The sequence below is a fragment of the Pleurodeles waltl genome, chromosome 6 (assembly GCF_031143425.1).
Source record: "Pleurodeles waltl isolate 20211129_DDA chromosome 6, aPleWal1.hap1.20221129, whole genome shotgun sequence".
Taxonomy (NCBI): Eukaryota; Metazoa; Chordata; class Amphibia; order Caudata; family Salamandridae; genus Pleurodeles; species Pleurodeles waltl.
Genome location: NC_090445.1, coordinates 83746334 through 83759641, shown reverse-complemented (window position 1 = coordinate 83759641; position 13308 = coordinate 83746334). Strand labels below are relative to the sequence as shown.

At 51.8% G+C, this 13308-nt stretch overlaps 1 non-coding gene across 1 annotated transcript; it reads right to left on the bottom strand.

Moving 5' to 3' along the window:
• Positions 1-10061: 10061 nt before the first annotated feature.
• TRNAK-CUU (transfer RNA lysine (anticodon CUU)) lies at positions 10062-10134 on the bottom strand. The gene has a single exon. It is a non-coding gene; the product is annotated as a tRNA-Lys (tRNA).
• Positions 10135-13308: the final 3174 nt, after the last annotated feature.

The following is a 13308-nucleotide window of genomic DNA, read 5'->3' as shown; positions in this document are numbered from 1 at the left end:
GGACGGACCGGAGCGGACTCCGAGCTCGCTGTAAGCACGGGCGGCTCAGGCTAGGAAAGGGGGCAGGAAAGGCTGGGCCCAGGACCGCTCCCAGCGGCGCCTCCCAGGGCTGGAAGTGCTGCGTTGTGTGGAGTCCTGGTGGAATCGTGAGGCAAACGGCAGGATGTGTGTGTGTGTCTCGTTTTAAGCCTCAGCGAAATATCTGAAAAAGGTGAGAGTTAATGTTAAACCCGAAAATGGAAAAGCCTTTAAAAATCATCACGCCCAACGTGGGGCTCGAACCCACGACCCTGAGATAAAGAGTCTCATGCTCTACCGACTGAGCTAGCCAGGCTGCTGTGCCTTTGGTATTTCACACAACCTCTGTGTGTTCTTTGTGAGGAAGTAGTGTGTGGTTATCCCAAGAGGCCCCTTTGTTTCATTTTCTCTGCTGCTGACTCGACACAGGCACCTTTCTCCATCTCTCGCTCTACCACAGTCTTATGTCCCCATCAGTCTCTCTGGAGCTCACTCTGGTACATACATGCATCTGTCCTCTCAACCTGTCTCTGGGCACATACTTGAATGTCCAGTAGAGAACAGTGTGAACTCTCCCTGTTTCGCAAGGTGGCAGTCAGCCTCCAGAGCCGTGTTCGGGAGGCTGCCGGAATTTCCGAGCGGTGTAAGGCGCCACATTCAAGAGCAGTATCTTCCCCAGTCCCGTGATCAATTCCCACTGCTGACATAAAGTAGTTTTCATACCTACTTTAATCATAACACCGGCAGGGTTGAGACCTTAAACTCCTCTTTTTGAAAGGATGGGGGGGAGACAGGACGGACCGGAGCGGACTCCGAGCTCGCTTTAAGCACAGGCGGCTCAGGCTAGAAAAGGGCGCAGGAAAGGCTCGGCCTAGGACCGCTCCCAGCGGCGCCTCCCAGGGTGGGAAGTGCTGCGTTGTGTGGAGTCCTGTGGGAATCGTGAGGCAAACTGCAGGATGTGTGTGTGTGTAGTTTTAAGCCTCAGCAAAATATCTGAAAAAGGTGAGAGTTAATGTTAAACCCGAAAATGGATAAGCCTTTAAAAAGCATCATGCCCAACGTGGAGCTCGAACCCATGACCCTGAGATTAAGAGTCTCATGCTCTACAGACTGAGCTAGCCGGGCTGCTGTGCCTATGTCATTTCTCACATCCTCTTTGTGTTCTTTGTGAGGAAGTAGTGTGTGGTTATCCCAGGAGGCCCCTTTGTTTCATTTTCTCTGCTGCTGACTCGACACAGGCACCTTTCTCTTTCTCCATCTCTCGCTCTACCCCAGTCTTATGTCCCCATCAGTCTCTCTGGAGCTCACTCTGGTACATACATGCATCTGTCCTCTCAACCTGTCTCTGGGCACATACTTAAATGTCCAGTAGAGAACAGTGTGAACTCGCCCTGTTTCGCGAGGTGGCAGTCAGCTTCCAGAGCCTTTCTCCGGAGGCTGCCGGAATGGGCGAGCGGTGTAAGGTGCCACATTCAAGACCAGTATCTTCTCCAGTCCCGTGATCAAATCCCGCTACCGACATAAAGTAGTTTTCATACCTACTTTAATCATAACAACAGCGGGGATGAGACCTTAAACTCCTCTTTTTGAAAGGATGGGGGGGGACAGGACGGACCGGAGCGGACTCCGAGCTCGCTGTAAGCACGGGCGGCTCAGGCTAGGAAAGGGCGCAGGAAAGGCTGGGCCTAGGCTCGCTCGCAGTGGCGCCTCCCAGGGCTGGAAGTGCTGCTTTGTGTGGAGTCATGTGGGAATCGTGAGGCAAACGGCAGGATGTGTGTGTGTGTGTCATTTTAAGCCTCAGCGAAATATCTGAAAAAGGTGAGAGTTAATGTTAAACCCGAAAATGGAGAAGCCTTTAAAAAGCATCACGCCCAACGTGGGGCTCAAACCCACAACCCTGAGATTAAGAGTCTCATGCTCTACCGACTGAGCTAGCCGGGCTGCTGTGCCTATGTCATTTCACACACCCTCTGTGTGTTCTTTGTGAGGAAGTAGTGTGTGGTTATCCCAGGAGGCCCCTTTGTTTCATTTTCTCTGCTGCTGACTCGACACAGGCACCTTTCTCTTTCTCCATCTCTCGCTCTACCCCAGTCTTATGTCCCCATCAGTCTCTCTGGAGCTCACTCTGGTACATACATGCATCTGTCGTCTCAACCTGTCTCTGAGCACATACTTAAATGTCCAGTAGAGAACAGTGTGAACTCTCCCTGTTACGCGAGGTGGCAGTCCGCTTCCAGAGCCATGTTCTGGAGGCTGCCGGAATGGCCGAGCGGTGTAAGGTGCCACATTCAAGAGGAATATTTTCCCCAGTCCCGTGATCAAATCCTGCTGCTGACATAAAGTAGTTTTCATACCTACTTTAATCATAACACCAGCGGGGGTGAGACCCTAAACTCCTCTTTTTTAAAGGATTGGGGGGGACAGGACAGACCGGAGCGGACTCCGAGCTCGCTGTAAGTACGGGCGGCTCAGGCTAGGAAAGGGCGCAGGAAAGGCTCGGCCTAGGACCGCTCCCAGCGGCGCCTCCCAGGGCGGGAAGTGCTGCATTGTGTGGAGTCCTGTGGGAATTGTGAGGCAAACTGCAGGATGTGTGTGTGTGTAGTTTTAAGCCTCAGTGAAATATCTGAAATAGGTGAGAGTTAATGTTAAACCCGAAAATGGAGAAGCCTTTAAAAAGCATCACACCCAACATGTGGCTCGAACCCACTACCCTGAGATTAAGAGTCTCATGCTCTACCGACTGAGCTAGCCAGGTTACTGTGCCTATTTCATTTCATACACCCTCTGTGTGTTCTTTGTGAGGAATTAGTGTGTGGTTATCCCAGGAGGCCCCTTTGTTTCATTTTCTCTGCTGCTGACTCGACACAGGCACCTTTCTCTTTCTCCATCTCTCGCTCTACCCCAGTCTTATGTCCCCGTCAGTCTCTCTGGAGCTCACTCTGGTACATACATGCATCTGTCCTCTCAACCTGTCTCTGGGCACATACTTAAATGTCCAGTAGAGAACAGTGTGAACTCTCCCTGTTTCGCGAGGTGTCAGTCAGCCTCCAGAGCCGTGTTATGTAGGCTGCCGGAATGGCCGAGCGGTGTAAGGTGCCACATTCAAGAGCAGTATCTTCCACAGTACCATGATCAAATCCTGCTGCTGACATAAAGTAGTTTTCATACCTACTTTAATCATAACACCAGCGGGGATTAGACCTTAAACTCCTCTTTTTGAAAGGATGGGGGGGACAGGACGGACCGGAGCGGACTCCGAGCTCGCTGTAAGCACGGATGGCTCAGGCTAGGAAAGGGCGCAGGAAAGGTTTGGCCTAGGACCGCTCCCAGCGGCGCCTCCCAGGGCGGGAAGTGCTACGTTGTGTGGAGTCCTGTGGGAATCGTGAGGCAAACTGCAGGATGTGTGTGTGTGTGTGTAGTTTTAAGCCTCAGCGAAATATATCTGAAAAAGGTGAGAGTTAATGTTAAACCCAAAAATGGAGAAGCCTTTAAAAAGCATCACGCCCAACGTGGGGCTCGCACCCACGACCCTGAGATTAAGAGACTCATGCTCTACCAACTGAGCTAGCCAGGCTGCTGTGCCTATGTCATTTCACACACCCTCTGTGTATTCTTGGTGAGGAAGTAGTGTGTGGTTATCCCAGGAGGCCCCTTGGTTTCATTTTGTCTGCTGCTGACTCGATACAGGCACCTTTCTCTTTCTCCATCTCTCGCTCTACTCCAGTCTTATGTCCCCATCAGTCTCTCTGGAGCTCACTCTGGTACATACATGCATCTGTCGTCTCAACCTGTCTCTGGGCACATACTTAAATGTCCAGTAGAGAACAGTGTGAACTCTCCCTGTTTCGCGAGGTGGCAGTCAGCCTCCAGTGCCGTGTTACGTAGGCTGCCGGAATGGCCGAGCGGTGTAAGGTGCCACATTCAAGAGCAGTATCTTCCCCTGTACCATGATCAAATCCTGCTGCTGACATAAAGTAGTTTTCATACCTACTTTAATCATAACACCAGTGGGGATTAGACCTTAAACTCCTCTTTTTGAAAGGATGGGGGGGACAGGACGGACCGGAGCGGACTCCGAGCTCGCTGTAAGCACGGATGGCTCAGGCTAGGAAAGGGCGCAGGAAAGGTTCGGCCTAGGACCGCTCCCAGCGGCGCCTCCCAGGGCGGGAAGTGCTACGTTGTGTGGAGTCCTGTGGGAATCGTGAGGCAAACTGCAGGATGTGTGTGTGTGTGTGTGTAGTTTTAAGCCTCAGCGAAATATATCTGAAAAAGGTGAGAGTTAATGTTAAACCCAAAAATGGAGAAGCCTTTAAAAAGCATCACGCCCAACGTGGGGCTCGCACCCACGATCCTGAGATTAAGAGACTCATGCTCTACCAACTGAGCTAGGCGGGCTGCTGTGCCTATGTCATTTCACACACCCTCTGTGTATTCTTGGTGAGGAAGTAGTGTGTGGTTATCCCAGGAGGCCCATTGGTTTCATTTTCTCTGCTGCAGACTCGATACAGGCACCTTTCTCTTTCTCCATCTCTCTCTCGACTCCAGTCTTATGTCCCCATCAGTCTCTATGGAGCTCACTCTGGTACATACATGCATCTGTCGTCTCAACCTGTCTCTGGGCACATACTTAAATGTCCAGTAGAGAACAGTGTGAACTCTCTCTGTTTTGCGAGGTGGCAGTCAGCCTCCAGAGCTGTGTTCCGGAGGCTGCCCGAATGGCCGAGCGGTGTAAGGTGCCACATTATAGAGCAGTATCGTCCCCAGTCCCGTGATCAAATCCCGCTGCTGACATAAGGTAGTTTTCATACCTACTTTAATCATAACACCAGCGGAGATGAGACCTTAAACTCCTCTTTTTGAAAGGGTGGGGGGGGGACAGGACGGACCGGAGCGGACTCCGACCTCACTGTAAGCACGGGTGGCTCAGGCTAGGAAAGGGCGCAGGAAAGGCTCCGCCTAGGACGTCTCCCAGCGGCGCCTCCCAGGGCTGGAAGTGCTGCGTTGTGTGGAGTCCTGTGGGATTCGTGAGGCAAACTGCAGGATGTGTGTTTGTGTAGTTTTATACCTCAGCGAAATATCTGAAAAAGGTGAGAGTTAATGTTAAACCCGAAAATGGATAAGCCTTTAAAAAGAATCACGCCCAACGTGGCGCTCAAACCCACGACCCTGAGATTAAGAGTCTCATGCTCTACCGACTGAGCTAGCCAGGCTGCTGTGCCTATATCGTTTCACACACCCTCTGTGTGTTCTTTGTGAGGAAGTAGTGTGTGGTTATCCCAGGAGGCCCCTTTGTTTCATTTTCTCTGCTGCTGACTCGACACAGGCATCTTTCTCTTTCTCCATCTCTCGCTCTACCCCAGTCTTATGTCCCCATCAGTCTCTCTGGAGCTCACTCTGGTACATACATGCATTTCGCCTCTCAACCTGTCTCTGGGCACATACTTAAATGTCCAGTAGAGAACAGTGTGAACTCTCCCTGTTTCGCGAGGTGGCAGTCAGCCTCCAGAGCCGTGTTCCGCAGGCTGCCGGAATGGCCGAGCGGTGTAAGGTGCCACATTCTAGAGCAGTATCATCCCCAGTCCCGTGATCAAATCCCGCTGCTGACATAAAGTAGTTTTCATACCTACTTTAATCATAACACCTGTGGGGATGAGACCTTAAACTCCTCTTTTTGAAAGGATGGGGGGGACAGGACGGACCGGAGCGGACTCCGAGCTCGCTGTAAGCATGGGCGGCTCAGGCTAGGAAAGGGCGCAGGAAAGGCTCCGCCTAGGACCGCTCCCAGCGGCGCCTCCCAGGGTGGGAAGTGGTGCGTTGTGTGGAGTCCTGTGGGAATCGTGAGGCAAACTGCAGGATGTGTGTGTGTGTGTGTAGTTTTAAGCCTCAGCGAAATATATCTGAAAAAGGTGAGAGTTAATGTTAAACCCGAAAATGGAGAAGCCTTTAAAAATCACCACGCCCAACGTGAGGCTCGAACCCACAACCCTGAGATTAAGAGTCTCATGCTCTACCGACTGAGCTAGCCGGGCTGCTGTGCCTATGTCATTTCACACACCCTCTGTGTGTTCTTTGTGAGGAAGTAGTGTAGGTTATCCCAGGAGGCACCTTGGATTCATTTTCTTTGCTGCTGACTCGATACAGGCACCTTTCTCGTTCTCCATCTCTCGCTCTACTCCAGTCTTATGTCCCCATCAGTCTCTCTGGAGCTCACTCTGGTACATACATGCATCTGTCGTCTCAACCTGTCTCTGGGCACATACTTACATGTCCAGTAGAGAACAGTATGAACTCTCCCTGTTTTGCGAGGTGGCAGTCAGCCTCCAGAGCCATGTTCCGGAGGCTGCCCGAAAGGCCGAGCGGTGTAAGGTGCCACATTCTAGAGCAGTATCGTCCCCAGTCCTGTAATCAAATCCCGCTGCCAACATAAGGTAGTTTTCATACCTACTTTAATCATAACACCAGCGGGATGAGACCTTAAACTCCTCTTTTTGAAAGGATGGGGGGGACAGGACGGACCGGAGCGGACTCCGAGCTCGCTGTAAGCACGGGCAGCTCAGGTTAGGAAAGGGCGCAGGAAAGGCTGGGCCTAGGACCGCTCCCAGCGGCGCCTCCCAGGGCGGGAAGTGCTGCGTTGTGTGGAGTCCTGTGGGAATCGTGAGGCAAACGGCAGGATGTGTGTGTGTGTGTGTAGTTTTAAGCCTCTTGAAATATATCTGAAAAAGGTGAGAGTTAATGTTAAACCCGAAAATGGTGAAGCCTTTAAAAAGCATCACACCCAACGTGGGGCTCAAACCCACGACCCTGAAATTAAGAGTCTCATGCTCTACCGACTGAGCTAGCCGGGCTGCTGTGCCGATGGTATTTCACACAAGCTTTGTGTGTTCTTTGTGAGGAAGTAGTGTGTGGTTATCCCAAGAGGCCCCTTTGTTTCATTTTCTCTGCTGCTGACTCGACACAGGCACCTTTCTCTTTCTCCATCTCTCGTTCTTCCCCAGTCTTATGTCCCCATCAGTCTCTCTGGAGCTCACTCTGGTACATACATGCATCTGTCCTCTTAACCTGTCTCTGGGCACATACTTGAATGTCCAGTAGAGAACAGTGTGAACTCTCACTGTTTCGCGAGGTGGCAGTCAGCCTCCAGAGCCGTGTTCGGGAGGCTGCCGGAATTTCCGAGCGGTGTAAGGTGCCACATTCAAGAGCAGTATCTTCCCCAGTCCCGTGATCAATTCCCGCTGCTGACATAAAGTAGTTTCATACCTACTTTAATCATAACACCGGCGGGGTTGAGACCTTAAACTCCTCTTTTTGAAAGGATGGGGGGGAGACAGGACGGACCGGAGCGGACTCCGAGCTCGCTGTAAGCACGGGCGGCTCAGGCTAGGAAAGGGAGCAGGAAAGGCTCGGCCTAGGACCGCTCCCAGCGGCGCCTCCCAGGGTGGGAAGTGCTGCGTTGTGTGGAGTCCTGTGGGAATCGTGAGGCAAACTGCAGGATGTGTGTTTGTGTAGTTTTATGCCTCAGCGAAATATCTGAAAAAGGTGAGAGTTAATGTTAAACCCGAAAATGGAGAAGCCTTTAAAAAGCATCATGCCCAAAATGGGGCTCGAACACATGACCCTGAGATTAAGAGTGTCGTGCTCTACCGACTGAGCTAGCCGGGCTGCTGTGCCTATGTCATTTCACACATCCTCTGTGTGTTCTTTGTGAGGAAGTAGTGTGTGGTTATCCCAGGAGGCCCCTTTGTTTCATTTTCTCTGCTGCTGACTCGACACAGGCACCTTTCTCTTTCTCCATCTCTCGCTCTACCCCAGTCTTATGTCCCCATCAGTCTCTCTGGAGCTCACTCTGGTACATACATGCATCTGTCCTCTCAACCTGTCTCTGAGCACATACTTAAATGTCCAGTAGAGAACAGTGTGAACTCTCCCTGTTACGCTAGGTGGCAGTCCGCTTCCAGAGCGATGTTCCGGAGGCTGCCAGAATGGCCGAGCGGTGTAAGGTGCCACATTCAAAAGGAATATCTTCCCCAGTCCTGTGATCAAATCACACTGCTGACATAAAGTAGTTTTCATACCTACTTTAATCATAACACCAGCGGGGGTGAGACCCTAAACTCCTCTTTTTTAAAGGATTGGGGGGGACAGGACAGACCTGAGCGGACTCCGAGCTCGCTGTAAGCACGGATGGCTCAGGCTAGGAAAGGGCGCAGGAAAGGTTCAGCCTAGGACCGCTCCCAGCGGCGCCTCCCAGGGCGGGAAGTGCTACGTTGTGTGGAGTCCTGTGGGAATCGTGAGGCAAACTGCAGGATGTGTGTGTGTGTGTGTGTAGTTTTAAGCCTCAGCGAAATATATCTGAAAAAGGTGAGAGTTAATGTTAAACCCAAAAATGGAGAAGCCTTTAAAAAGCATCATGCCCAAAATGGGGCTCGCACCCACGACCCTGAGATTAAGAGACTCATGCTCTACCAACTGAGCTAGCCGGGCTGCTGTGCCTATGTCATTCCACACACCCTCTGTGTATTCTTGGTGAGGAAGTAGTGTGTGGTTATCCCAGGAGGCCCCTTGGTTTCATTTTCTCTGCTGCTGACTAGATACAGGCACCTTTCTCGTTCTCCATCTCTCGCTCTACTCCAGTCTTATGTCCCCATCAGTCTCTCTGGAGCTCACTCTGGTACATACATGCATCTGTCGTCTCAACCTGTCTCTGGGCACATACTTAAATGTCCAGTAGAGAACAGTGTGAACTCTCCGTGTTTCGCGAGGTGGCAGTCAGCCTCCAGAGTCGTGTTCCGGAGGCTGCCGGAATTTCCGAGCGGTGTAAGGTGCCACATTCAAGAGCAGTATCTTCCCCAATCCCGTAATCAATTCCCGCTGCCGACATAAAGTAGTTTTCATACCTCCTTTAATCATAACACCAGCGGGGATTAGACCTTAAACTCCTCTTTTTTAAAGGATGGGGGGGGACAGGACCGACCGGAGCGGACTCCGAGCTCGCTGTAAGCACGGGCGGCTCAGGCTAGGAAAGGGCGCAGGAAAGGCTCGGCCTAGGACTGCTCCCAGCGGCGCCTCCCAGGGTGGGAAGTGCTGCGTTGTGTGGAGTCCTGTGGGAATCGTGAGGCAAACTGCAGGATGTGTGTGTGTGTGTGTAGTTTTAAGCCTCAGCGAAATATCTGAAAAGGTGAGAGTTAATGTTAAACCCAAAAATGGATAAGCCTTTAAAAAGCATCACGCGCAACGTGGGGCTCGAACCCACGACCCTGAGATTAAGAGTCTCATGCTCTACAGACTGAGCTAGCCGGGCTGGTGTGCCTATGTCATTTCACACATCCTCTGTGTGTTCTTTGTGAGGAAGTAGTGTGTGGTTATCCCAGGAGGCCCCTTTGTTTCATTTTCTCTGCTGCTGACTCGACACAGGCACCTTTCTCTTTCTCCATCTCTCGCTCTACCCCAGTCTTATGTCCCCATCAGTCTCTCTGGAGCTCACTCTGGTACATACATGCATCTGTCCTCTCAACCTGTCTCTGGGCACATACTTAAATGTCCAGTAGAGAACAGTGTGAACTCTCCCTGTTTCGCGAGGTGGCAGTCAGCCTCCAGAGCTGTGTTCCGCTGGATGCTGGAATGGCCGAGCGGTGTAAGGTGCCACATTCTAGAGCATTATCGTCCCCAGTCCCGTGATCAAATCCTACTGCTGACATAAAGTAGTTTTCATACCTACTTTAGTCATAACACCAGCGGGGATGAGACCTTAAACTCCTCTTTTTGAAAGGATGGGGGGGGACAGGACGGACCGGAGCAGACTCCGAGCTCGCTGTAAGCACGGGCGGCTCAGGCTAGGAGAGGGCGCAGGAAAGGCTGGGCGTAGGACCGCTCCCAGCGGCGCCTCCCAGGTTTGGAAGTGCTGCGTTGTGTGGAGTCCTGTGGGAATCGTGAGGCAAACGGCAGGATGTGTGTGTGTGTGTGTCGTTTTAAGCCTCAGCGAAATATCTGAAAAAGGTGATAGTTAATGTTAAACCCGAAAATGGAGAAGCCTTTAAAAAGCATCACGCCCAACGTGGGGCTCGAACCCACGACCCTGAGATTAAGAGTCTCATGCTCTACCGACTGAGCTAGCCGGGCTGCTGTGCCTATGTTGTTTCGCACAACCTCTGTGTGTTCTTTGTGAGGAAGTAGTGTGTGTTTATCCCAGGAGGTCCCTTTGTTTCATTTTCTCTGCTGCTGACTCGACACAGGCACCTTTCTCTTTCTCCATCTCTCGCTCTACCCCAGTCTTATGTCCCCATCAGTCTCTCTGGAGCTCACTCTGGTACATACATGCATCTGTCCTCTCAACCTGTCTCTGGGCACATACTTGAATGTCTAGTAGAGAACAGTGTGAACTCTCCCTGTTTCGCGAGGTGGCAGTCAGCCTCCAGAGCTGTGTTCGGGAGGCTGCCGGAATTTCCGAGCGGTGTAAGGCTCCACATTCTAGAGCAGTATCTTCCCCAGTCCCGTGATCAATTCCCGCTGCCGACATAAAGTAGTTTTCATACCTACTTTAATCATAACACCAGCGGGGATGAGACCTTAAACTCCTCTTTTTGAAAGGATGTGGGGAGACAGGACGGACCGGAGCGGACTCCGAGCTCGCTGTAAGCACGGGCAGCTCAAGCTAGGAAAGGGCGAAGGAAAGGCTCGGCCTAGGACCGCAACCAGCGGCACCTCCCAGGTTGGGAAGTGCTGCGTTGTGTGGAGTCCTGTGGGAATCGTGAGGCAAACTGCAGGGTGTGTGTGTATGTAGTTTTAAGTCTCAGCGAAATATCCGAAAAAGGTGAGAGTTAATGTTAAACCCGAAAATGGAGAAGCCTTTAAAAAGCATAACCCCCAACGTGGGGCTCGAACCCAGGACCCTGAGATTAAGAGTCTCAAGCTCTACCGACTGAGCTAGCCGGGCTGCTGTGCCTGGGTTGTTTCACACACCCTCTGTGTGTTCTCTGTGAGGAAGTAGTGTGTGGTTATCCCAGGAGGCCCCTTTGTTTCATTTTCTCTGCTGCTGACTCGACACAGGCACCTTTCTCTTTCTCCATCTCTCGCTCTACCCCAGTCTTATGTCCCCATCAGTCTCTCTGGAGCTCACTCTGGTACATACATGCATCTGTCCTCTCAAACTGTCTCTGGGCACATACTTAAATGTCCAGTAGAGAACAGTGTGAACTCTCCCTGTTTCGCGAGGTGGCAGTCAGCTTCCAGAGCCTTGTTTCGGAGGCTGCCGGAATGGCCGAGCGGTGTAAGGTGCCACATTCAAGAGCCGTATCTTCCCCAGTCCCGTGATCAAATCCAGCTGCTGACATAAAGTAGTTTTCATACCTACTTTAATCATAAGACCAGCTGGGATGAGACCTTTAACTCCTCTTTTTGGAAGTAGTGTGTGGTTATCCCAGGAGGCCCCTTTGTTTCATTTTCTCTGCTGCTGACTCGACACAGGCACCTTTCTCTTTCTCCATCTCTCGCTCTACCCCAGTCATATGGCCCCATCAGTCTCTCTGGAGCTCACTCTGGTACATACATTCATCTGTGCTCTCAACCTGTCTCTGGGCACATACTTAAATGTCCAGTAGAGAACAGTATGAACTCTCCCTGTTTCGCGAGGTGGCAGTCAGCCTCCAGAGCGGTGTTCAGGAGGCTGCTGGAATGGCCGTGCGGTGTAAGGTGCCACATTCTAGAGCAGTACCGTCCCCAGTCCCGTGATCAAATCCCGCTGCCGACAAAAGGTAGTTTTCATACCTACTTTAATCATAACACCAGCGGGGATGAGACCTTAAACTCTTCTTTTTGAAAGGATGGGGTGTGACAGGACGGACCGGAGCGGACTACGAGCTCGCTGTAAGCACGGGCGGCTCAGGCTAGGAAAGGGCGCAGGAAAGGCTCGGCCTAGGACCGCTCCCAGCGGCGCCTCCCAGGGCGGGAAGTGCTGCGTTGTGTGGGGTCCTGTGGGAATTGTGAGGCAAACTGCAGGATGTGTGTGTGTGTGTAGTTTTAAGCCTCAGTGAAATATCTGAAAAAGGTGAGAGTTAATGTTAAACCCGAATATGGAGAAGCCTTTAAAAAGCATCATGCCCAACGTGGGGCTCAAACCCACGACCCTGAGATTAAGAGGCTCATGCTCTACCGACTGAGCTAGCCAGGCTGCTGTGCCTATGTCATTTCACACACCCTCTGTGTGTTCTTTGTGAGGAAGTAGTGTGTGGTTATCCCAGGAGGCCCCTTTGTTTCATTTTCTCTGCTGCTGACTCGACACAGGCACCTTTCTCTTTCTCCATCTCTCGCTCTACCCCAGTCTTATGTCCCCATCAGTCTCTCTGGAGCTCACTCTGGTACATACATGCATCTGTCCTCTCAACCTGTCTCTGGGCACATACTTGAATGTCTAGTAGAGAACAGTGTGAACTCTCCCTGTTTCGCGAGGTGGCAGTCAGCCTCCAGAGCTGTGTTCGGGAGGCTGCCGGAATTTCCGAGCGGTGTAAGGCTCCACATTCTAGAGCAGTATCTTCCCCAGTCCCGTGATCAAATCCCGCTGCCGACAAAAGGTAGTTTTCATACCTACTTTAATCATAACACCAGCAGGGATGAGACCTTAAACTCTTCTTTTTGAAAGGATGGGGGGTGACAGGACGGACCGGAGCGGACTCCGAGCTCGCTGTAAGCACGGGCGGCTCTGGCTAGGAAAGGGCGCAGGAAAGGTTCGGCCTAGGACCGCTCCCAGCGGCGCCTTCCTGGGCTGGAAGTGCTGCGTTGTGTGGAGTCCTGTGGGAATCGTGAGGCAAACTGCAGTATGTGTGTGTGTGTGTGTAGTTTTAAGCCTCAACGAAATATCTGAAAAAGGTGAGAGTTAATGTTAATCCTGAAAATGGAGAAGCCTTTAAAATGCATCACGCCTAACGTGGGGCTCGAACCCACAACCCTGAGATTAAGAGTCTCATGCTCTTCCGACTGAGCTAGCCGGGTTGCTTTGCCTATGTCATTTCACACACACTCTGTGTGTTCTTTGTGAGGAAGTAGTGTGTGGTTATCCCAGGAGGCCCCTTTGTTTCATTTTCTCTGCTGCTGACTCGACACAGGCACCTTTCTCTTTCTCCCTCTCTCGCTCTACCCCAGTCATATGGCCCCATCAGTCTCTCTGGAGCTCACTCTGGTACATACATTCATCTGTCGTCTCAACCTGTCTCTGGGCACATACTTAAATGTCCAGTAGAGAACAGTGTGAACTCTCCCTGTTTCGCGAGGTGGCAGTCAGCCTCCAGAGCCGTGTTCCGG